The sequence below is a fragment of the Haliotis cracherodii genome, unplaced genomic scaffold (genome assembly GCF_022045235.1).
Source record: "Haliotis cracherodii isolate W230 unplaced genomic scaffold, xgHalCrac1.p SCAF_4, whole genome shotgun sequence".
In the NCBI taxonomy this organism is placed as follows: Eukaryota; Metazoa; Mollusca; class Gastropoda; order Lepetellida; family Haliotidae; genus Haliotis; species Haliotis cracherodii.
The window spans coordinates 60,207,132-60,232,312 of record NW_027266297.1 but is presented as its reverse complement, the minus strand read 5'-3'; the positions used below and the strand labels follow the sequence as shown (position 1 = coordinate 60,232,312).

Here is a 25,181-nt window from a genome sequence, read left to right as displayed (position 1 = left end):
AAAGTTTCATTTCAGTATGAATCATCACACGATTCATTACCGGTAAATATAAACACTCATCTCCCCAGTACAATACGCATCATACCTGAACAATGTGAATGTATCGAAACTATTGAAACAGCAGCAAGCAACAGGAAGATGAATTCCTCGATGGCGGAAATATCTCCACAGACATGTCATCCGGTTTAGCAAATCAAAAGTAGCTAGCCAGTTTATGGATAATAAGCGTTATAAAATGGTATTCAATTTTTATGTAATAGACTATAACTTACAGGCTTAAAGTTTTATACGGTTCGCATCATATTAAGTTTCTTTCAATATGTTGGCATTAGCTGAAGTCAATAAATTTAATTTTGATTTAGTTCGTGTAGGTTGAACACAAAGCTAAATTTTTAATTTTTAATTCTCAAAGATACATAACTACTCACCAATATAGGAGGATCAGCCCGACATCTACGACTGTATATGAATTGACGTTTAGAAACCTATAATCATCACAGGTAGGTTTGACTAAATACCTTTATACTATGAATGCCTTACTTTATAAGACCGCCATAATCGTGTGCGCCTTAAAATTCACACGACCCACGTGGGTTTAGCATTGTTCTCTTACACGCTGGAGCACGTACTTTGAACAGTCTGTTACCAGCTTTATCCTTCTTTGTAGTTTCTGGATCCTCATTCGTTACAAAACAAGTGCCAGAATCAAAAGAGAGTTGCTTTGTTCCACATTTTCTGGTCCTGATATCTTTCCTTGAATGTCTTTGTGCCAGGTGCCTCCTACCAACTTCTCCAGTTGGGACAGTAAACGAGGTTTCACCTACCAGTTCCGGGTTATGACTCTGCCGAACGTCAAGGTATACACCATCATCAGTCCTAGAGGACGTGTATCTGGGCTGTTCTACGTCTTGCGTTTGTTGAGGCGTCAGATACCCGAAAGACGAGTGTCCACTCGCACCGGTCTCTGGTAAGGAACAGGCATGGTCTACGGCACTGGTTACTGCTTCAAGAGGAATGGGTAATCTGGGCCTGTCGGGTAGCGGTCTCTGTCCTGCTGGTATGAGAGACATGTTCGTGTCCAGATCTTCATCGTGTATTTTCGTCTCCACATTTCTGGAACACTTCTTCCTCTGACGTCTTTACTTCCAAACAACCATTGTCCATCGCTGAAAGTCTTTCCCTTCGGGTCTTCCTAAATAAAACAAGGATGTATTAGATATACAGCAAATCAGACTCCATGCTTCTATTATTAATGTTATACACTTAATTGCGGTAATTGTCTGTGACTTGGCGGATTGCTATTGTATACGTACCCAATGGTGAGACGGGTGGCCCAGTCGTCTAAGGCTCCGCAATTCACTGTGCAGGGTTGCGTCCCTTGGGCACGCCAGAAACCTATGTTTGTGAATTCGAATCCCGGTTCGCTCCGATTATGTTTCTAGGTTTGCCATCACCATGCCCGTGCTCGTGGGTTTCACCGAAGTGGTTAACGTCTGAGACCTGCATCACTTCGGGCTTTCCTCCCGCATTAAGCTGACACGCTGTGATATAACTGGAATACTGTTAAAAGCGGTGTTAAACCCAACTCACTCACTCACTTTACACATTGGCTCACATAACCATACTTATTTTAACCTACTTGCATCTCCACAAGATGAAGGCAGGGAGACCTTTGGCACTGGCCAAAAATGGAAGAAGATACTCTGAAAAACAAAATGATGACAGATATTGTTTATGTTTGGAAAGAGAGATAATACAGTTTACAGGCACGTGTGTGTCCCTGGTGTGCGTTTAGTTATACACATACCTCCATGGAGTTTGTGCGAATGTATTTTACTTTTATTAGTTAGGTGAAACGTAATATGTGTTTTATACATCTGTCCTTTCATGTGCGACGATGATGTTTATTAGTGTGCTGTGTCGTTGTATACTACTCAAGAGAAGACAAAGAACACTCATGTCATGCCATGACAACTAACAGTAGTAATATATACGAATCGGGTGTGAAACTTATTTTGAGTAGTATAAGTCTTAAATTTAATAAATGTTGATTATTAGCTCCACATGTAAATGACATAATAAACATTAAATTCAGTGACTACACCATCGACTACACCAAATCACATTACAAGCATACTAACACAAGGTATACCTTTTTCGTTAATCAGATCTGAGATGGTACCAAAGAAATCCTCGTTGTCCTTAGAACTGGTCTTGCGAGTTGTAATGTCATGCATTTCTCCATCAATACCGTCTTTACACTTCACTGTACAGTTTATATACTGACGTACGGACGGACACGTGTGACATAACAGGGTGCAGTTACTACCACGCTGAGACACCATACAGTCGTCACAGTCCCTGGTCGTGTTACACTGAAGACAGTTCTCACGACACGTGTGTTGACAGTGGCGTCCATGATATCGTTCCCTGCATCCTTGAGAGCATTCTCCATCTTCTCTGCCACATTTTAGGCAACCTACATCTGAATCGTTACAGTATCTGCAATTCTGTGGACATGTTTGATTGCACGTCGGGCCATAGAAACCATGAATGCAACCTATAGAACACATCCCATCCTCATCTGAGCAAGTCTTGCATGTTGTGTTTGAATCAAGACACTGCCTACAGTTCTGTGGACAAGGATGATAACATTCAATACCTTAGAACCCGTCATTACATTTGGCACTCTCTGCTTGTACTGTTACACCCCTCACAGTCATCTGGACACATGGCGTCACAGGATCCCCCAAAGTATCCGTCCTTACAACCATAGATGCAATGTCCTGTATGATGTTCACAGTGACTGTCCATTTCTTCATCCTTGCAGTGTTGAGAACACGGATTGCTGCAGCGTGTTCCCCAGAAGCCAGGCGTACACCCATCATGACACGTCCCTTTGATGGAACAGTTGCCCTTATGACACTGCCCACAGAGATACTCACATCGGATTCCATAACGACCAGATTCACACTTCGAGCACTCACGTGTATTTCTAGAGGAACAAGCAATGCACCTGTCGAGACAGTGCTGCCGACAGCAGTCGCCAAACCATCCATCAATACACCCGAGCTCACACGTAGGTTTGCCGGTTGTATCAACATGATTTAATTTGATACAATTTGTGGGATCCCTACAGGCTGGAATTGGGAACAAGAAGATTGAATACATCGGATATAAATCCATTTCATTATGTAATCTTCAAACACTTCAGGATGGTTAGCCCAACCAAATAGCACTTACAGCAATCCATCAACATTTTTAATATCAAAATATAGAAACATGATAACATTTTGTTTTCCATCATGACATTCCCAGCAGTGAAAACAAATACGAGGGCTGAAAGATACATATTGTTAAACAAATATCATAGCAAGTGCTGCATTTGAGTAAGCTAAGTTATCTGAGAACGCTGATTCGAACTGGTATCTTGCGGAACTGTTTTGTTCTCGACACATACGTGTCCGTCTTTATCAATAATATTTTTTTCGTAATAGTTGCCGGTAATTTCAATTTTTTTATATTTTTGGCAGGTTTCTATTCCAAAAGAGGAAGTTGAAAGTTATGATGTTCTAAGTTATGATGTTCTGTGTAAAAAAACTCTTTTAACAGGAAAACAGGAAGAAAATAGTTGTATCGACGTCAAAAAGACTTAAACGACGCGATGCATGCAATATTTGTGTCCCATTTATGGTAAATGTCGTCTTTATAAGAGTGAGAAATGGGCTTCACACATTGTACCCATGTCTGGATTCGAACCCGGGTCTTCGGCGTGACGAGCGAACGCTTTAACTACAAGGCTACCCGACCGTTCCGTCTTTATAAGATTTAGTTCATGCTCAGTTATGGTACCAAGATCCTTCTATTCCTTACCAAATCTAAATTTTGCCATTTTCCTCTACATAGAATAACATGAAATATACTTGTAAATAGAAATTATGACAGAATGGAAAGTGTTTTAAGTAGTGACCTGTCTCTTAGTGACATATACTTGATCACGAGCCGATAAATATGCAAATGAAGCAACTAAGAACTACTCTTTATCTCCACACATCAATGCTATGAAGGGACACAGGTTGCCCAGTCGTCTAAGGCGCCGCGATTCGCTGTGCAGAGTTGCGTCCCTTGGGCACGCCAGAAACCTATGATTGTGGGTTCGAATCCTGGTTCGCCAAGATTATGTTTCTAGGTTTGTCAGCACCATACCCGTGCTCGTGGGTTTCACCGATGTGGTAAACGTCTGAGACCTACATCACTTCGGGCTTTCCTCCCACATTGGGCTGACACGCCGTGATATAACTGGAATGATGTTAAAAGCGGCGTTAAACCCAACTCATTCACTCACTATTTTGATGTTATCATAATATATGAAACAAAGTTGGTGTGTGCATATGGCACTTTTACGAACACATAACCAGAATTAAAGAGTAAGAAACATAAATTAGAATTCTCAGGAAATATTCAGTACTACGATAATATTTGTATTTGGTATCAAAATATGGCGACTGAAATGAGTGAGAGAGTGAACTTTGTATAACCCCACCATCAGTAATATTGCACAGAGACATAAACTCAGCAAGATCATGTTTTAAGTATAAGCGACAAAACCCTTTCATTATCAAAAGAAACATCTGCCAAAACAGAGTCCTTTGTACGTTACCGACTAAATCATATCATAAATGGTGAATATATCAGGCGAAAAAGTTACGTACCCTGCCATACTGGCGCAATCCGTCACACACACATACAAAGTCGATTGTTCATCTGAATAAAACCCCGGAAATCACCCGATGCTCATTTGTCGGTTCTTGTTCTGCCTGTTCTACCCTGGTATGACTCTGACGGGCTCCATACAAAGCATATGTGACTTACCAAGGTGTAGCAGCAAATGTGAGAAACTAAAGTACGTTTGACACGGAAGTGACCGCATTGTGTTTTGCTGAAACACGTTTCACCTTCCCTCTTCCTTGCCATGCATTGTAACGAACACATGTAGTAAGAGTACGTACATGTACCTTGTTCCTCGCGCATATAGGAGAAGGTGGACATAATTCTTTGTGTATTTACAAAATTGTCAACCTCAGCAATCATTGATGAGCAGATTGAATGACAGGTATGACAGGAGGCATCCTTGGCGTAATCCACACTTGACATCAAACCATGAAGCAGATCAATCCTCACACAACACTTGCCAACACTTCTCAATTATTATAGCAAAATACATCTAGACTTGATGTAAATGTCGCAATTGTACCAAGTTATTTTATGTTACATGTTTACAAACATATGCATTTGATCATATTTGTAGACATACCACCCACCCCTGGGATTGGTTGATGCATGTCGTATCCCACTTACGTAGATTGATGTTCATGATGTTAATCACTAGACTGACTGATCCATACTCGATTATTTACAGACTGACGCTAGGGGGCTAGTTGTCTAAGGCTCCGCGATTCGCTGTGCAGAGTTGCGTCCCTTGGGCACGCCAGAAACTTATGATTGTTGGTTCGAATCCCGGTTCGCCCTGATTTTGTTTCTAGGTTTGTCAGCACCATACCCGTGCTCGTTGGTTTCACCGAAGTGGTAAACGTCTGAGACCTGCATCACTTCGGGCTTTCCTCCCACATTAGGCTGACACGCCGTGCAATAACTGGAATACCGTTAAAAACGGTGTGAAACCCAACTCACTCACTCACTACATACTACTGTCAAATGGCTAGACTATTGCTGAGTGCGTAGTTAAACAACAAACAATTGTACACATGTGTAAACCGGTGCATGTAAATAAGATATTATATTATATATGCCCTAGAAATTAGTGTCCTGACTATTATACATCAATCCTGTGTAAGAGAAGATAAAGGTTTGTTCAATTTATTGTTACATTTTGGGTAATGATATAACAGAACACTACGTCAATACGTAGATTTATCATCTCCTGGTTTGGCTCGCCATCAAAAACTCTTCTGTACAAAGGACGGTGTTTCCTCCGAATAGTTGTTGATACACCAGCAGTTCAGAGTGTCAAATCACGGGCATTTTCTGCTAAAAGTATGATTGCATCAGCTACACTAAAACATTGTTTATCATTGTTAACGCCCACAGACAATTCTTTGATAGAAACAATCAAATCATTGATGAACAGATTGAATAACAGGTTTGACAGGAGGCATCCTTGGCGTAATCCACACTGGACATCAATCCTCACACAACAGTTGCCAACACTTCTAAATTATTATAGCATTATGCACGTTGCCTTTTATACAAGTCAGTTGTAATTTAGCCGGGCTCGATTCCCCACATGGGCACAATGTGTGAAGCCCATTTCTGGTGTCCCCCGCCGTGATATTGCTGCAATATTGCTAAAAGTGGCGTAAAACCATACTCACTCACTCACTCACTCACTCACTCACGCACTAGCGTCTGTTTTCCGAGACGCTGCTTCACGCCCAGTTTTGGAACGTTATTTTCGAAATTCATTTTGCTCATCACAAAGCATCTTGTATAGTTTGATCTGACCACGCAACCGTTTGGGATGGTTTCAGAGTACATTATTCCTTGGTAAAACAGAAGATCTATTAGATGTCAGGCCAAAATATACATTTGACAGAACTGAAAATAGCTTGTTAGATTCATGTCTGGCAACTGTGTATAATTAATCATACCTTTACTCAGACATGCATAATGTGTGAAGTTCATGCAATCATGCTATTAATGGGGACTGAACACCCCGACACAGGCACATGTGAAGCAGGGGTTATTTATTTATTTATTTATTTATTTATTTATTTATTTATTTATTTATTTATTTATTTATTTATTTATTTATTTATTTATTTATTTATTTATTTATTTATTTATTTATTTATCTATATTAGAGTGAGTAGGTGTGCGTATGTGTGTGTGTCATACATATTGTAAATTGTTTAACTGATATCTCGTACGTTGTAAACCAAATAATAAGGCTTTATTATATCTTATGTTTTCTTAATCTATCAAACCAACTTTAATTTCGTCACATTTACAGTTAAGCCCCGACATCTAACTGCAAACAATAAGTGTATCTATATCAGCAATGAATTATTAAAACTTATTAAAATGTATCATATGCATTTAGCACAGTTAAATATCTAAGATATTTAACTAAAATATCTGGTAAGCTTCTTAGTCTGAATGCTGGGAAGATTCACATGAGTTTTATCATGACTCAAAATTGTCATTTCAGCAGTTTTGCCCTATATACATGGATATGCTTTTTTAAGATTATAATATATACCTGAACTCCTGACTGCACAAGCTAAGGTACCTCCTCCATATTGTATACCGGATGTCAACAAAACTAAACACTTTACCGTGATTCATTCACAATTTACAATGTAAACTTATACCCGTTAACAATTGCGAAAAGACAACCACCCATCGTAACACACAGCCTGTGTTGGGACAGAACAGTCACTGGTAACAGTATATGTCCACAGGTTCAAATGGAAGGGAGGCAACTCCTCCAACCTAATATTCTATACCTGTGAGATGTTAACATTATCAATACACTTAATTCATTCATGTTGTTATTTACAATATCCTTGTGATTACGAACCACACGTTTTATTATTTTGTTGATGACTTCAACTATAGTTTTGATAATTTTGACACAGTATCACATAATTTATAACTATTGACAGTGATTATTCGTACATGTAAAACCTATGATTGTGTCTACATAATCTACAAACTACAGTTCTATTCCTGTATCGGTGACCTTAAGTGTAATGTATTCCTGCTGTGCCCATTAGGCGCTTGCAGCCTGATTAGAGTTTCATTGGAATAATTCACTGAAAATGTTTGAGGGTAATTACAACAAAGCATATCCTTTATCTTTCTCATTTGTGAAATGAAATTTGTTTGAATATATATCTTTAAACTGGATGGTAAGACTTTTTGGTCAATACTGGTTACATTTTTTTACTTCGCTATACCTGTTGTAAGTTTAAACGTCCATTAGAATAGTTAGTCTCATTCATCTTGATGCATAAGTTAATTGATAGTTTAATTAAAGTATTTTAGCTACAAAAGCTGATATAGTTTAATGATGCATCAACCTCATGGTTTGGTGTCAAGTGTTGATTACGCCAAGGATGCCTCCTATCACCCCTATTGTTCAACCTGTTTATCAACGATTTGATTGTTAACGTAGATAATCAATTATTGGTATTTTAGCTAATGCTGATGACATTTTACCAGTGCTTTGAATTTACTGCTTGACTCTCTCTTAACTGCTGGTGTATCAACATTAAAATATGTGTGATTGTATCCAAATCTAAAGGTTTGGATTTTCGAATGGATGTGGTGGACACTTACAGTCCACAATCCTAGTCTAAAAGACACCCGACAGAGCACCGTGCCGACTACCTCACAGTTCATAACAGAGCTATGCAATGTTATTGGATTTAGAACATATACCCCACGATCGGGATAGACCCCATCCCCTTGGTCAGTGGAAAGTGTTGTTACAAACAATTATCCGTTTTACCACAACATAGACTCTCACATTTTATTTAATTTGGACAAACAAGTGTCCTGTTATTAACAAGAGAAACTGGAATCCAAGAGGGCACTCAAAGATATATACTACACACACACACACACACACACACACACGCACACACACACACACACACACACACACACACACACACACACACACACACCCGATAATGCACAGAAAGGGACTATAGTTTTCCCTATTTTTTTAATGATGTGGAGAATATGTGTTTTATCCTGTCCAGGCAAGACATCTTGTTCTTAACTGCCAAAACACCAAATGAAATTTAGAATTTTCTAGGTTTGTCAGCACCATACCCGTGCTCGTGGGTTTCACCGAAGTGGTAAACGTCTGAGACCTACATCACTTCGGGCTTTCCTCCCACATTAGGCTGACACGCCGTGATATAACTGGAATGATGTTAAAAGCGGCGTTAAACCCAACTCATTCACTCACTATTTTGATGTTATCATAATATATGAAACAAAGTTGGTGTGTGCATATGGCACTTTTACGAACACATAACCAGAATTAAAGAGTAAGAAACATAAATTAGAATTCTCAGGAAATATTCAGTACTACGATAATATTTGTATTTGGTATCAAAATATGGCGACTGAAATGAGTGAGAGAGTGAACTTTGTATAACCCCACCATCAGTAATATTGCACAGAGACATAAACTCAGCAAGATCATGTTTTAAGTATAAGCGACAAAACCCTTTCATTATCAAAAGAAACATCTGCCAAAACAGAGTCCTTTGTACGTTACCGACTAAATCATATCATAAATGGTGAATATATCAGGCGAAAAAGTTACGTACCCTGCCATACTGGCGCAATCCGTCACACACACATACAAAGTCGATTGTTCATCTGAATAAAACCCCGGAAATCACCCGATGCTCATTTGTCGGTTCTTGTTCTGCCTGTTCTACCCTGGTATGACTCTGACGGGCTCCATACAAAGCATATGTGACTTACCAAGGTGTAGCAGCAAATGTGAGAAACTAAAGTACGTTTGACACGGAAGTGACCGCATTGTGTTTTGCTGAAACACGTTTCACCTTCCCTCTTCCTTGCCATGCATTGTAACGAACACATGTAGTAAGAGTACGTACATGTACCTTGTTCCTCGCGCATATAGGAGAAGGTGGACATAATTCTTTGTGTATTTACAAAATTGTCAACCTCAGCAATCATTGATGAGCAGATTGAATGACAGGTATGACAGGAGGCATCCTTGGCGTAATCCACACTTGACATCAAACCATGAAGCAGATCAATCCTCACACAACACTTGCCAACACTTCTCAATTATTATAGCAAAATACATCTAGACTTGATGTAAATGTCGCAATTGTACCAAGTTATTTTATGTTACATGTTAACAAACATATGCATTTGATCATATTTGTAGACATACCACCCACCCCTGGGATTGGTTGATGCATGTCGTATCCCACTTACGTAGATTGATGTTCATGATGTTAATCACTAGACTGACTGATCCATACTCGATTATTTACAGACTGACGCTAGGGGGCACGGATGGCCGAGTCGTCTAAGGCTCCGCGATTCGCTGTGCAGAATTGCGTCCCTTGGGCACGCCAGAAACTTATGATTGTTGGTTCGAATCCCGGTTCGCCCTGATTATGTTTCTAGGTTTGTCAGCACCACACCCGTGCTCGTTGGTTTCACCGAAGTGGTAAACGTCTGAGACCTGCATCACTTCGGGCTTTCCTCCCACATTAGGCTGACACGCCGTACTATAACTGGAATACCGTTAAAAACGGCGTGAAACCCAACTCACTCACTCACTACATACTACTGTCAAATGGCTAGACTATTGCTGAGTACGTAGTTAAACAACAAACAATTGTACACATGTGTAAACCGGTGCGTGTAAATAAGTTATTATATTATATATGCCCTAGAAATTAGTGTCCTGATTATTATACATCAATCCTGTGTAAGAGAAGATAAAGGTTTGTTCAATTTATTGTTACATTTTGGGTAATGATATAACAGAACACTACGTCAATACGTAGATTTATCATCTCCTGTTTTGGCTCGCCATCAAAAACTCTTCTGTACAAAGGACGGTGTTTCCTCCGAATAGTTGTTGATACACCAGCAGTTCAGAGTGTCAAATCACGGGCATTTTCTGCTAAAAGTATGATTGCATCAGCTACACTAAAACATTGTTTATCATTGTTAACGCATACAGACAATTCTTTGATAGAAACAATCAAATCATTGATGAACAGATTGAATAACAGGTTTGACAGGAGGCATCCTTGGCGTAATCCACACTGGACATCAATCCTCACACAACGGTTGCCAACACTTCTAAATTATTATAGCATTATGCACGTTGCCTTTTATACAAGTCAGTTGTAATTTAGCCGGGCTCGATTCCCCACATGGGCACAATGTGTGAAGCCCATTTCTGGTGTCCCCCGCCGTGATATTGCTGCAATATTGCTAAAAGTGGCGTAAAACCATACTCACTCACTCACTCACTCACTCACTCATGCACTAGCGTCTGTTTTCCGAGACGCTGCTTCACGCCCAGTTTTGGAACGTTATTTTCGAAATTCATTTTGCTCATCACAAAGCATCTTGTATAGTTTGATCTGACCACGCAACCGTTTGGGATGGTTTCAGAGTACATTATTCCTTGGTAAAACAGAAGATCTATTAGATGTCAGGCCAAAATATACATTTGACAGAACTGAAAATAGCTTGTTAGATTCATGTCTGGCAACTGTGTATAATTAATCATACCTTTACTCAGACATGCATAATGTGTGAAGTTCATGCAATCATGCTATTAATGGGGACTGAACACCCCGACACAGGCACATGTGAAGCAGGGGTTATTTATTTATTTATTTATTTATTTATTTATTTATTTATTTATTTATTTATTTATTTATTTATTTATTTATTTATTTATTTATTTATTTATTTATTTATTTATTTATTTATTTATTTATTTATTTATTTATTTATTTATTTATTTATCTATATTAGAGTGAGTAGGTGTGCGTATGTGTGTGTGTCATACATATTGTAAATTGTTTAACTGATATCTCGTACGTTGTAAACCAAATAATAAGGCTTTATTATATCTTATGTTTTCTTAATCTATCAAACCAACTTTAATTTCGTCACATTTACAGTTAAGCCCCGACATCTAACTGCAAACAATAAGTGTATCTATATCAGCAATGAATTATTAAAACTTATTAAAATGTATCATATGCATTTAGCACAGTTAAATATCTAAGATATTTAACTAAAATATCTGGTAAGCTTCTTAGTCTGAATGCTGGGAAGATTCACATGAGTTTTATCATGACTCAAAATTGTCATTTCAGCAGTTTTGCCCTATATACATGGATATGCTTTTTTAAGATTATAATATATACCTGAACTCCTGACTGCACAAGCTAAGGTACCTCCTCCATATTGTATACCGGATGTCAACAAAACTAAACACTTTACCGTGATTCATTCACAATTTACAATGTAAACTTATACCCGTTAACAATTGCGAAAAGACAACCACCCATCGTAACACACAGCCTGTGTTGGGACAGAACAGTCACTGGTAACAGTATATGTCCACAGGTTCAAATGGAAGGGAGGCAACTCCTCCAACCTAATATTCTATACCTGTGAGATGTTAACATTATCAATACACTTAATTCATTCATGTTGTTATTTACAATATCCTTGTGATTACGAACCACACGTTTTATTATTTTGTTGATGACTTCAACTATAGTCTTGATAATTTTGACACAGTATCACATAATTTATAACTATTGACAGTGATTATTCGTACATGTAAAACCTATGATTGTGTCTACATAATCTACAAACTACAGTTCTATTCCTGTATCGGTGACCTTAAGTGTAATGTATTCCTGCTGTGCCCATTAGGCGCTTGCAGCCTGATTAGAGTTTCATTGGAATAATTCACTGAAAATGTTTGAGGGTAATTACAACAAAGCATATCCTTTATCCTTCTCATTTGTGAAATGAAATTTGTTTGAATATATATCTTTAAACTGGATGGTAAGACTTTTTGGTCAATACTGGTTACATTTTTTTACTTCGCTATACCTGTTGTAAGTTTAAACGTGCATTAGAATAGTTAGTCTCATTCATCTTGATGCATAAGTTAATTGATAGTTTAATTAAAGTATTTTAGCTACAAAAGCTGATATAGTTTAATGATGCATCAACCTCATGGTTTGGTGTCAAGTGTTGATTACGCCAAGGATGCCTCCTATCACCCCTATTGTTCAACCTGTTTATCAACGATTTGATTGTTAACGTAGATAATCAATTATTGGTATTTTAGCTAATGCTGGTGACATTTTACCAGTGCTTTGAATTTACTGCTTGACTCTCTCTTAACTGCTGGTGTATCAACATTAAAATATGTGTGATTGTATCCAAATCTAAAGGTTTGGATTTTCGAATGGATGTGGTGGACACTTACAGTCCACAATCCTAGTCTAAAAGACACCCGACAGAGCACCGTGCCGACTACCTCACAGTTCATAACAGAGCTATGCAATGTTATTGGATTTAGAACATATACCCCACGATCGGGATAGACCCCATCCCCTTGGTCAGTGGAAAGTGTTGTTACAAACAATTATCCGTTTTACCACAACATAGACTCTCACATTTTATTTAATTTGGACAAACAAGTGTCCTGTTATTAACAAGAGAAACTGGAATCCAAGAGGGCACTCAAAGATATATACCACACACACACACACACACACACACACACACACACACACACACACACACACACACACACACACACACACACCCGATAATGCACAGAAAGGGACTATAGTTTTCCCTATTTTCTTAATGATGTGGAGAATATGTGTTTTATTCTGTCCAGGCAAGACATCTTGTTCTAAACTGCCAAAAACACGAAATGAATTTTAGATAATGGAAAATGTTTTATGAGTCAGTCACATGTATTTTAATGCTTTTGCTGCATTATTCTACTTATGAATGTTTTAATAATAATGTCGTATTTATTTACTGTATAGATGGTGTCTCATAACCCTAAACGTATCGCTTATACATTTTGTTATGTTCTTATGTCTAAAATATGTATGTATTATATGATAAAGCTGGATGTGTATGAGGGAAGGAGTTCCGTGACATAACAGGCCACATGACAAGGGATCGTATGCGAGAAGCGGCTGAGCGTGTCACGCCATAGTATCTGTGACCTGTTTAAACATAATCACCTAACAAAAACAACACATAACGACATATTTCTATGAATAGAAGTATACGTATTTGAATGTATTGGAATGTAGATTTTAGACATATTGTACAATAAACGGATGAGGGAGTATGGTAACTGTAGCTAGTTAAATGTTAATTTTGAAATATATCCTAATAGAAACGTTGTCAATGAATGTGGTGGAAATTGTTTCAGGAAGTCAAACGTTTTTTTGTGGGTATTCATATATGCCTTACATATAACACTTTCTTGTCAAACACTTTTTTATAGAAACTTTTGTTTAGAAAGATCTATGGTCAGAAACATTGCTGTTATATTATGTAAGGCCGATGGGGATATGGTATGTGTTGTGTTTCCTACAGGCAAGGTATCTAAACCGTTTCCAAATTCTAACTTTGACTATAGTATGTGATTCTATTAAAAACGTCTCCTTAATATGAGTTCGTCACTATTCGAAATATATTTATTAAACCCCTTTTCAACATTTGTTTTTGCTAGAAAACACATACACAACTGTTGATAAAACTTATGTTTATGTTGTTTTGATATATTCTAATATGTGCAACGTTTTATGGTGTTTATCTCCCAAAGGTTGTTTAGCTTTGTATTAAGCTTCAGGATATGGACCTCAAAGATTTCACAATGTCTGATCCAAGGTATAAATATTTCTACACAGCTACCAGGTATTAATCTACCAAGATAGATTTTATTTTGTTAAATTTATAGTTTCGCCCGGACATCTGATACTAAACAAAAGTGTAACGACATCAGAAATGATTGACTAAATGCTATTAAAATGTCACTTTGTCTAAACATACTCTAAAATGTGTATAAAGACAGATGAATATCTAAGATATAAAAATCAAAATCTGCCGTAAACTTCTTCTGAATGCTGTGAAGATACATTTGTACTCTTTAGTGACTCAGAATTGTCATTTCAGCAGTAAGACGGTATAAATGTATATGCTTATAGATGACAATATATTCCATCTCAACTGAATGTAATTTTTCAAGTACGTGGATATACTAAATCCACTTCATGGAAGTTGTAAAGATGCTGTTGAAGATGAGTGTCATGTTTTGTTATACCCCTAGACTATTAGAGAAATGTAGGGAACGGTGCAATACTTATTTTAATGATGTGGAGAAAATGTGTTTAATTGTGTCCTGCCAAGAAATATTGTTCTCAAGTGCCAAAACCTGAAAATGCATTTTAGATAATGGCTAATGTATCGTGTCAAATAGATGTATTTTAATGCGTTTGGTGTATCATTCTCTTTATCAATGTTTTAATAATAATAATGTATTCATTTAATTATTTAAGCGGGTGGCTCATACATTTGCTATCTTCTTGTGTGTAAAATTTGTAAGTTCTATTTAATGTGGTGAGTCTTTAATGCATCACCTGTCACGCTGTGAATGAGAGAAGGCGGTTCGTGACATCACATCCCATATAATAAAACACCAGGTGTAACAAGCAGGTATGGTTGTCACGCTCTACTACATGTAACCTGTTTCAAACGTTTTCCCCCAACATCAACAAGACATATCGAACTATGGAATGTTGCAGTACACGGAAGTATCAGCTAAAGAACGCGAGGCCCGCAGTCAAGAAGTTATATGTACTCTACTAAAACGTGATGATTATAATTTATATAAGGACATGGCTCCATTATGACAGGCTCCGCCATCATGCATGATAGCGGAGCTTCAAATTAAGACAAGAGATATTATTGGATGAAATGGTCGCGGATGTGGAGGTACTGGTGGACTACGGCAATGAGCTTAACCCCTGTTAAGCAACCCCAACTGCAGCAACCGCTGCCCTGCAACAACCGTTGCCAAGCAACCCATGTTGCTTACCAATGCAGCGCCTGCTGCCCTGCAACTACCGTTGCCAAGCAACCCATGTTGCTTACCAATGCAGCGCCCGCTGCCCTGCAACTACCGTTGCCAAGCAACCCATGTTGCTATGCAGCTATCGCTGCCAGGCAAGTACCATTGCCAAACCATGAGCGAGGGCAACTATTGTTGCCAAGCTGACCATCCGCTGTAAAGCGGACGCTAAGCCATCTGCTGTAAAGCAGAATGGATAAATTGGTTCCTGCTGTAAAGCGGGTAACCCTATCCTAAATAATTTATAATTTGGGATGTATCCCAAGACGCCAAATGTAACTTGTAATGCAGTCCACCAGCACCCCGCCCATCCGCAACATTTTATTCATGACAACATCATTATATACAAACATTATGCTCCAGTAAATTTCCACCAATTGACAACTGCAAAGCTTGAATAACTTGGAATTAAGGATAACAGGGTGGGTGGGTGGGTGGGTGCAACGAACTCTAGATGAATGCGCGAATATAACTATGTGTTGTACGGCTGAAAGCTGGAGAGCAAGTGCTGCGTGAGCTGATGTCACGCTACAACAGGTCATAGAAAATATAAACAAACGCTCCTTTACCGGACGTGCCAAGAGCGGATCTAGGCCAGAGACGATGGCACCATGCAAAACGGCACGTAGCCGCACGGAATGAAGGTATTTCGCTGTAATATTATTAGCAACTGTGCCAAGCCTAACATAAAGGCATTTAGTTCTAATCACTAAATGCTATTATATAAGGACATGGCTCCATTATGACAGGCTCCGCCATCATGCATGATAGCGGAGCTTCAAATTAAGACAAGAGATATTATTGGATGAAATGGTCGCGGATGTGGAGGTACTGGTGGACTACGGCAATGAGCTTAACCCCTGTTAAGCAACCCCAACTGCAGCAACCGCTGCCCTGCAACAACCGTTGCCAAGCAACCCATGTTGCTTACCAATGCAGCGCCTGCTGCCCTGCAACTACCGTTGCCAAGCAACCCATGTTGCTTACCAATGCAGCGCCCGCTGCCCTGCAACTACCGTTGCCAAGCAACCCATGTTGCTATGCAGCTATCGCTGCCAGGCAAGTACCATTGCCAAACCATGAGCGAGGGCAACTATTGTTGCCAAGCTGACCATCCGCTGTAAAGCGGACGCTAAGCCATCTGCTGTAAAGCAGAATGGATAAATTGGTTCCTGCTGTAAAGCGGGTAACCCTATCCTAAATAATTTATAATTTGGGATGTATCCCAAGACGCCAAATGTAACTTGTAATGCAGTCCACCAGCACCCCGCCACAAGCACCAAGGTGCTTCCCCACAACCACGACCATTCGCGCCCATGTACACCCACCGTGTTATCCTATACTGAAAATGTTTCCTACAAGCATACCGCGGAAAGGGAGCTGCCAATATTTTGTGTGAAAAGATCAAGTCCGGCCGGTGACAAATGAACCCCGTCACGCAGGTACAGTTGCTGCTCCTGCCGGTTGAACACTGTGTGGGGAACCCGTATCCCCCCAAGCTCACGGGCCCTGTTCCCGACTCGTCTGTTCAGCTTCTGCCTGGCCCCGTCCAGGTCCCGGGCACGGCTGGCTACATGCCAGTACCTTCGTGGCAGCATGTCTGACCACAGAATGACCGCACCAGGTAGGAGGAGGTGTATCCTCAGGAGTGCCAGCTTGATCTCATGATATAGCTGACACGTGGTTACCTTTCCCAGGTCGTTCGAACCAAGGTGAATCACCACCGCCTTTGGTGGTGTCTGCATTGCTTTGACCTGGGCATCTATCAGCTCGGTCAGCTCCTCCCACCTCATGCCGCCCCTTGCCAACCAGAGACATCCCCTGGAATACCGAAGTCACTGTCCTGTAGGTGCTCTCTCGCCCGGGTCAGGAAGCTGGACCCAATCAACCATACTGAAACATGAATCAATAGGAAGAAAACCGTTCTTGTATGGTTGGCGATTTAAATGTTTGCAGGTATGCGTATATAGCTTTTATAACATTCTGACCCCCACCTACCAAAGTGCTGTATCAAATCTGAACTCACTCCGTTACCGGCTGCTGTTGTTGCTGCGCCAATCCTGAAGGAATGCGAAGAGTATGCTGCTGTGCAGATGCCGCTATGCGCCAGTGCTCTTTTTAGCACGGCCTGAAATTGATACCTGGTCAGGGGAGATTTATCAAAGTGTACGAAAGCTTGAGTCTGACCCTGTGATCGAACTATTAGGTATGCTTTAACTGCAGCCACTGGACACAGATTGTGGCCAGGTATGGCGGAAATGGAAACTATGCCATGTGAGTGCCTGTCCGTTTTTGAATGCCTTAGAGCGACTGTTACTGTCTTAGTCGTGTCTTGGACTTCTAGGTCCAAGAAAGCGCACCCTGGCTGAGAAAGTTGGGTTTGCACGAGTTCACTCACCCGAAAGAAACCAAAGAAGGCCAAGCAATATACTGCTTTGAACAATCTTACTTCATAGGTAGAAGAGCAGACAAATTGCAGGTTGTTTACAATTACTTTGTGCAGGTCTATTGTTATTGGTTTTCTGTGATCCTGCCTCCCCTGACACTTTTGCATCCCCGTAATCATTTTAGTAGTAATAAAGTGGCCGGTGCGGTCTTCCATGCTGTGTAGCCTATGGTACGTTGAGATACCGGCCATATACGTTCTTACCGTACTCGGTGCATGTCCTGACACTGACAGGTGAGCAATGAAATGTACCAGATGAGCTATTGGAACCGGCCAGACATCTCCCAGGTTTTGTGATGCCCTGAATGCTTGCAATGCTTGGGTTCCTGCCTGGTAAGTTGCCCAAGTGTTTGCCGCCAATGATCGCTGAAGGAGCCTCTCTGCCTCGATTGTTAGCCCTGCCAGAGATTGTCTGGAAGTGGTGTGGGATGCAGATTGGCTGATGGAGCTGCATTGCGGAATCGTTCCCACTGAAATCTCGACAGTGCATCTGCGATAATATTGTCGTGTGTTGTTATATATCTGGCCTTGAACAAAATGTTGTGTTTGAGGCACTGCAGCACTAGCTGCCTAATCAGTGACATGATTCTGGGTGCCTTTGAAGACTGTTTATTTATTATTGACACTACCGCTTGGTTATCACAAAAGAAAAGTACTTTCCTGTTAGCAAAGGCTGTCCCCCACAGACAAACTGACAGCACAATCGGAAACAACTCCAGCAGTGTCATGTCACGAGTCGAACCGTCCTCCACCCACTCACGGGGCCAGAGCCCGTTTGCCCAGTTCCCGTTATAGTATGCGCCGAACCCCACAGTGCTGGCTGCGTCAGTAAACAGCTGCAGACATGTATTGTCAGCCCACTCTTTATTCTGAAAAACCGACACACCGTTAAATTCCCCCAAGAACCCGAGCCAAACCTCTAGGTCCTCCCGAACTCCCCGCGTGATGCGAACACGGTGTGCTTGATGACTTACCTTTGTATAGGCGTCAATCAGTCTGCGGCAAAACGGTCTACCCATGGGTATTGCCCGGCACATGAAATTTAGCTTACCCACCAGAGACTGCAAAGCTTTACGGGTCACTTTGTGCTTACCTGAGGCCAGCATATCGTGTATGATGACGTTGATATTTACAATCTTTTCCTGTGGTATTCTAACCTGCATCCTGACAGTGTCGATTTCAAGACCTAGGAATGTTAAGCAGGATGCTGGACCTACTGTCTTCTCATGTGCTACGGGTACGCCCAGCTCCTGGAAAGTACTGAGACATGTATCAAGGTTGTCACCACAGTCTTTCGTTCCTGCAGTTCCGCCTGTGAGAAAATCATCAAGGTAATGCATGAGTTGGCCGTTAGGCAACTTTTGCTGGACACACCATTGCAAAAAGGTGCTGAATTTTTCAAACACTGAGCATGATATGGAACAGCCAAACGGCAAGCATTTATCAAAGTAGTATTTACCTTGAAAGCACAAGCCTAGCAACTCAAAGTCCTGAGGGTGTACCGACATAATCCTGAAAGCCGATTTCACATCAAATTTTGCAAGTAGAGCATTTGGACCAAGTTGCTGTACCATACTGACAGCCTCGTCGAACCGTGCATATGACACGGAGCATGCTTCGCTGTCTATGTTGTCGTTGATTGATCTGCCTTGAGGATAAGAAAGGTGGTGTATTAAACGAAAATCGTCTGTCTCCAGCAAGGACTGATTCTTACCCGTTTGCTTTTTGGGTACGAGACCGATGGGTGAAACTTGTAGGTTCAGCAGGGGCGGCGTTTCAAAAGGACCTGCCACCCTACCTAATTGTACTTCCTTTTTCAATTTGGCAGCTACTATCTCTTGTAAAATGGGATCCCTGGCTGAGCGTAGATTCTCAGACCAACGACTTAGGCGTGCCCCACTATATTCCAGTTGAAAACCTGATTCCAAACCTTGTAATAAATAAATGGCATGGGCATGGTTAGAATGCTTGTACAGTTGCAAATGTCGCTTTAATCTAGTGAGTATGAGTGGAGTTGGGGCCAGTGCCTTTAGCATGGGTCGCCTGTGTGGAGTTAAGTTGTTTGGAGGGTCTACGACCCCCCTTTGCGCGAAAGCAAGAACAGGCGGGATGTTGCTCGCCACAATTGGAGCATTTATGAATAAACTTGCATTCTGGCCTGGCGCACCTTGACCTGTTGTAGTCCCAGCATGCGTTGACTGTAAAGTCACGGCCCCTGCTGAAAGGCACTGTAAAGCGTTCAGTCTTATTTTCTTGAACACGGGACATAGTCGGTGTCATGTGCTTCAACCACAATTCACCGTCTATCTTGCCCCACTCCCGAATTGGGTCTCGTGCCATACGGTGTCGGAATTGCTGGTCGTAGTTTGACCAGCCAAAACCCCCGGAGCGGACTGCGGCATTACGGATTGTTTCCATGTATGCCAACATGCCCTGTATGGTGGACTGACAAAAATGTTTCACCACGTAAATGCTCATATATATATGTGGAAAGCTGACGTCCATTGGCCTATGCTTAATGCCCTGGCGTTAGCCGGCTTGGTCGGCGAGAATCGCAGATTACCCGACGAATCCATCTGCATCTTAAATGCATCGTCATTGTCATGCGACTGTGCGCCTGGCAACAATGTAGTCAACTCCACAAACTCCCCTCTCCATACTCTCTCCCGTACAACTTGACGGACGTGAGCGCTGATAGCATCCGCCTGGAAGGTCAGGGAATCCCCTGTTCCCTGATTGGTTGACCCCACTCCTGACTCTGCACGTGGTGTGACGTCACGGGAAACTCCCGGCTCGCCCGAGTGTGCACTGCTAAATGACAACACATCGGGATTTCTTGATACCACCGACCCCGTTACCCCCAGATCATTTGTACTTACCCCTCGCATGCCAGTAAAGCTCCGAGAAGTATCTTGGGCCATCCGTTTGCCTAGCATATCCAGTATGCTGTTGAGTTGGCTCGATATAGCTAGCATCGACGGAACGGGCGACACCACTTGTTGGGGCTCTTCGATGTCTCCGTGATCGACTCGCGGGAGAACGTTTGAATTGTCCGAATCATCTGCTTCAACTAGCAAGTTAGCAGCTATTTGTACACTTGGCAAGGGGGGTCCGTGCAATGGAGATCTAGCTGATCTCCGTGACTTACCAGTAGCCGATGTCGCTTGCCGGACACTTGGTTCCCTCCTGGCAATTTTCCCGCTCCTTACGAGGCGGTGATTTAAGGCGGCCCGTCTTTTTGGTGGCATTCTTAATGGTAATTGCAACGAACTCTAGATGAATGCGCGAATATAACTATGTGTTGTACGGCTGAAAGCTGGAGAGCAAGTGCTGCGTGAGCTGATGTCACGCTACAACAGGTCATAGAAAATATAAACAAACGCTCCTTTACCGGACGTGCCAAGAGCGGATCTAGGCCAGAGACGATGGCACCATGCAAAACGGCACGTAGCCGCACGGAATGAAGGTATTTCGCTGTAATATTATTAGCAACTGTGCCAAGCCTAACATAAAGGCATTTAGTTCTAATCACTAAATGCTATTAAATCGAAAAGGTCACTAGTATTTCAGACATTAATGCAACGTTATTTTTTCTGTCACAACAATATATCCTTTTCATCGAACCCTGTAACAGAGGAGATTTTGCTCCGTGATGCGACTTCCGTTTCCGTCATTTTGAGGCAATGAAAGTTGATGTTCGTTCGAACATTGTTGAAAACGAAATTGTGACTATCTATTTGATTTTAACTGGCACGTGTTGATTGCTGCGTAAACGGGACTGAAGTCCAAGGTGAGTTTGACTTATATTTCTTTCAATTTACGTCCTCTCAATCCACTGTTAGCAGTTAGCCGTGATCACTATATTTCATCATCCGTTCACCCATTAATATAATATGAGTGTTTCTGTATTTCAAGGCTATGGACACTCCCATTAGATATGTGTGCTAATGTGCGCTGCAGGAAACACAGCAAACTTCTACATCTCCGATTGTCCAAAAAATGTTTTTGAAATCTCTTCCTTAAACAATTACCTCCTAATACGTGTTTGTTCAATCGTCGATATGAACTTTGAAAAGATTCCAAATCCAAAAACAAAACCGGCGATGTCCATTTTGATTTGCCAAAACATCAAAAAATTCACTTTCTACGAATAGAAGTATACGTATTTGGAGGTGCGAATGAAGAAGAGATTGGTATGAAGATTTTAGAAATATGTTATGATGAATCGATGAGGAGATATGGTAACTACAACTAGTTAGACGTGCACGTGTATTATTGTTTATCGTAATAGAGATATATATTTGTATGCTTTGCAGTACGGGCAATGTGGCAGAATGGTTTAAGGATGTCAACCATTTGAAGTTTGTATTCATGTATCCCTAAAACACTGGTCTGTCATTGTAAAACACTTTTTTTTATAGAAACTTTTGTTTTAAAAATGATGGTCAGAAACATAGCTGTTATACATCTCACTGATGGGGATATGATCTGTGTTATGTTTCCTACACCAGACCAGATATCTAAAAAGTTTCCAAATGGTATTGTCTTCATTCGTGAATAAACCAATAATTCTTACAGATTTTCTTTGTAACTGTGAGGATTCTACACACAAAAATCCTAAGAGAAATATATCTTAAACCATCTTTTAACATTTGATTTGCTGGAAAACACAAATACTAATGTTGATCAAACTGATGTTTTTTTACTTTTCGTACCCTATTCTCTTATGTCTCCTCAAGTTTTATGCTAATAGATAGTTATAACATCTGACCGTAATCACCGTCTCGAAATTTAAACAAAATCATAACCCTTGGTTAGAAGTATTAAAAGTAATCTTTGTACGGTTAGGGTTAAATACCCAGGAAAAAATTGAAGCAGCAGTTGCTTTCCATTAGATATATTCTGATATGTTCAACTTGTCTACAGTGATTAGTCCCAAATATTGAGCATAATAAGATTTCACAGTGTCTTAGTTAAGGTATGACAGTAATTCTAAACAGCTACCTGACATTAATCTATCAAACTTTTAAGATATTTAACTAAAATCTGCGGAAAAGCACTTATTCTAAATGCTGGGAAGATACATTTAAGTTTTATTATGACACAAAATTGTCATTTCAGCAGTTGTGCCCTATACATTGACATGCCTCTTTAAGCTCAACCCCTGACTGCGCAAGCTAAGGTACCTCCTCCAATCATATATTGTATACCGAATGTTAACAAAACTAAACACTTTACCGTGATTCATTCACAGTTTACAATGTAAACTTGTACCCGTTGACAGTTGTGAAAATACAACCACCCATCTTAACACACAGCCTGTGTAGGGACGGAAGGGAGGCAACCCCTCCAATGGTCGGGATAGATCCCCCACTCACCCACAATCCGTTGAAAGTGTTGTTAGATGTTACGAATTATTATCTGTTTTACCACAACATAGACTCTCGCATTTTATTTCATTTTGACAAACCAGTGTGCTTTGAAGAGACATGGAGAACAATGGCCGATAGCCTTACAGCAGGAGAGGTTAACAATAGGAAACCTAAGTAGTATTAGGAAACTTTCAACAGTAGTAATGTTTTATTATCCTAACAGGAGGAAAGCAAACAAACTACGATTATACAATCACTGAAATGTTAGTTCCGGTTTGGAGAATTACCCGAATTATCCTTTGCCTAGAAGCATGGGAGCATGGGAGCGCACTGGACAGTATAAAATCCGGCATCGCCCCAATTAGAGCAGATACTAGGAGATATACTAACGTGCCACTTCATGAGAGAGTTTGTTTATTTGTAAAGATGCTGTTGGAGATGAATTTCATGTTTTGCAGAACCGTCTTGCACATATTACCCCAAGAAACAGCCATTCAGATAATGTACAGAAAGAGGCAATAGTATTACCTATTTTAATGATGTAGAGAATATGTGTTTTATCCTGTCCAGCCAAGACATTTTTTTAACTGCCAAAGCCTTCGAATAAATTTTAGAAATTTATTTATGATTCATGTCAGTCATATGTATTTAAATGCTTTTGATGAATTATTCTATGAATGAATGTTTTAATAATAATGTCGTATTTCTTTTCTGTAAAGATGGTGTTTATAACCCTAAACACGTGGCTCCTACATTTTGTTATGTTCTAATGTGTAAAATATGTATGTTATATATAACAAGCATGAAATACTCATATCCCCCGTCAATATGACATGTCCGGTTGTGTGCAAGACATTTGCTCATGTGAACTATATTCACTGAACTTTCTTGTAAATGGCCTAATTGCAAGCAGTAAAAAATGTTATAACAGGTGTTGTGTTGCCTTCTGCAGTAAGTGAATACGACAACCGTGTCCATGACACTTTTGGAGGAACATACACACAAGCAATGCAGGAACATACACAGCAATACCATGTGTAGTGTCTCCTGGATAGACTTGATATCCTGGCAGGTCTCTTTCACTGTAATGATTGATGTGTGTTTCTGTGAAAAGAACCTGAACCACTTCAACAAACTTATCTTTCTTCACATCTTCGAAATGAGCATTGAGAGATCGAACATTCAAGTGAGCCACCTTGAGTCCATCACTATGAATGGTCCCTACAGGGTGTGTCCAGGTGAACAGTCTTTCATTCCGCCATCTAGTCATCTCTTTAATGCTTTTTTGTTTACTACAATTTATGTGCCAAGTTTGTTGAAGAAATATTGTATGGTTTTCAAGATCTGCCCCGGAAACGAGCACTACGCCCATTTTTAGTCCAATCAAAGTCGTTGCCATGGAAACTCGAAAAATTATTTTTTTCAAAAATCACATACTATCACCACTAGACCTATATATGCGCCAGGTTTGGTTAGGATATCTCTCATGGTTTTTGTGTTCTGCTCCGGAAACAAATGTGACGGACGGAAGGACGGAAAGAGGGACTGAAAGTATACATTCCTATATCCCCCTTCAACTTCGTGGCGGGGGATAATAAGGCTGGCTGTATATGAGGGAAGGTGTTTC

At 40.4% G+C, this 25,181-nt stretch overlaps 1 protein-coding gene and 3 pseudogenes across 3 annotated transcripts in view; 1 reads left to right on the top strand and 3 right to left on the bottom strand.

Moving 5' to 3' along the window:
* Window positions 1-569: 569 nt before the first annotated feature.
* Window positions 570-17,529, bottom strand: LOC139479555 (uncharacterized; annotated as a pseudogene).
* A 957-nt stretch (window positions 17,530-18,486) lies between these two features.
* On the bottom strand, window positions 18,487-19,509 carry LOC139479941 (uncharacterized; annotated as a pseudogene).
* A 475-nt stretch (window positions 19,510-19,984) lies between these two features.
* LOC139479940 (uncharacterized) lies at window positions 19,985-21,698 on the bottom strand (annotated as a pseudogene).
* Window positions 21,699-21,856: 158 nt separating this feature from the next.
* LOC139479938 (cell death abnormality protein 1-like) overlaps window positions 21,857-25,181 on the top strand; it is a 40,110-nt gene continuing 36,785 nt past the window's right edge. For all 3 annotated transcript variants that reach the window (XM_071262876.1, XM_071262874.1, XM_071262875.1), the window contains exon 1: window positions 21,857-21,972. The gene's annotated coding sequence lies outside the window, so the exon portion shown is untranslated. The remainder of the gene's footprint in view (window positions 21,973-25,181) is intronic.